Source organism: Callospermophilus lateralis, unplaced genomic scaffold (genome assembly GCF_048772815.1).
Source record: "Callospermophilus lateralis isolate mCalLat2 unplaced genomic scaffold, mCalLat2.hap1 Scaffold_2476, whole genome shotgun sequence".
Lineage (NCBI taxonomy): Eukaryota > Metazoa > Chordata > Mammalia > Rodentia > Sciuridae > Callospermophilus > Callospermophilus lateralis.
Window position 1 is genome coordinate 81,147 of NW_027513315.1, and position 1,986 is coordinate 83,132.

Sequence of the window (1,986 nt, forward strand, 5' to 3'; positions counted from 1 at the left end):
CAATGCAGAAAATTTGGAAAACAAAAAAATGTGATGAAAAAACTACCACATCCGGGCTAGGGTTGTGGCTCAGTGGTAAAGCACTTGCCTTGCACATGTTTTGCTATTATAAGAGTTCTAAGATGCACAGCTTTGTACCTATATACTGGCTGTAACTGAGCTAATTTCTTTAGGATAATTTCCATAGGCATAATTGTTAAGCTTTTGGTCATAGACTTTTCTGGCAAGAAATGACATAGCAGATAACCCTCCCCCAACAATGTATTTAAAGTGCCCATTTTGCCAATACTCTTACCATCATGGATGTTGTAATTCTAAAATAAGAATTTGTGAACTTGATACCAAAAAGAAAAAAAAAATGGAAATAATGTCACATTGCTTTCATTTGCACTTTTTTTGTTGTTGCTGTTTGGTGCCAGAATTAAACCCCAGGGTCTTGCACATGCTAGGCAAGCCCTCTTCCACTGAGCTGCATTCCAGCCCATGCTTTTTATTCTTAAACATGTTTTATTGTATGTATTATTACTTTTTTTTCTTTTATGACTAGTTTATTTGTTCTATTTGCCATTTTCATACTTAACTGTTTATATCTTTCCCAAAGCTCCATGTATTAATGGCGACTATTGGGAGGTGGTGAACCTGTAGAAGGTGGGGCCTAGTAGAAGGAATTCAGTCCACTGGGAGTGTGCCCTTGAGGGGGATATTGAGACCCTGACCCCTTTCTTTCTCTCTGTTTCCTGGCCTCCATAAGGTACACATGCTCTCCACCATGATGTCACAGACACAAAAGCAACAGAGCCAACTGACCATGAACCGAAACCTCTGAAACTTTGAGTCAAAATAAATCTTTCCTCCTTGTATGTTTATTCTCTCAGGTATTTTGTCACAGCAACAGAAAGCTGACCAATGTAGTTACAGTTTGATATTCCTGTGCTTAATTACTAAACTGTTAAGAATTTGTTTTGGAGTAGGTTTTGAGGTAGGGAAGCTCAGGGAAATGAGGGAAGTTCATTTAATCATTTCTCGGATAGTTTACTCATCATTGAAAAGTTATTTACGGGATTAGCTACATTTTCCACTCCAATTTGTAATGAAAGCTTTGCTATATACTAATTTTTAAATATATATGGCTTATTTATGTACATTTCAAGCTTTTCTAACTTCTTTCTTTTGTTTCTTCATCTACCAGTAAAAATATCAAAGCTATGTTGACTTTATAAATATGTTTTGACATCTGATAGTAATAGATATCCTGTCATTATTATTTCAACATTTACTGTTACCAGGTGAATTAGGTGAATAAACGATGATAACCAATGTTATCATCGTTTATTCACCTAAACTGGGCACTCATTTGTAAATTTAAAAATAATTTTTGGATTTTGATTAGGACTGTGTAGTGAATGTTTAAATTAATTTTGGAAGAATTGCTTTCTCTAAAATAATGAGACTTATCATCCAAAGGAACAGTCTTCCAATTTGTGTAGCTACTCTTGAAGTTTTGCAGTTTCCCTTATATAAATATTTTGACTATTGTAAGGTTTTCCTCCTCATTATTTTGTATTGTAAATTTTAAACAAACTATTGGTTTAAGGCATTTTACTGAATTCTTTTTAATTTTGAAGATTTTTTATTGATTTTTTAGATTTTTTCTGGGTGGTCAATTATATAATCCACAATGATAATTTTGTCTCTTATTTTCCAATATTTAACTTTACTTATTTTTTCAAGGCCTAATTGCTTTTTATCATTTCCAGAATGATGATGAACAATAATAGTTAACTATCTTGCTAGTTTTCTACTTTAATAGGAAAGATGAAAGCTAATATTCTTTAAGTGTTTAAACAAATTAGCAGTATAAAACTCTGTTCCAAGCAATTTAGGAATTTACTCATTAAGTCTACCCAACTGTTCTTTGAGGTAAGGTATCATTTTTATTCCCATTTTATAGGGAGAAAACTGAGACACAGAGACACTAAGTAACTT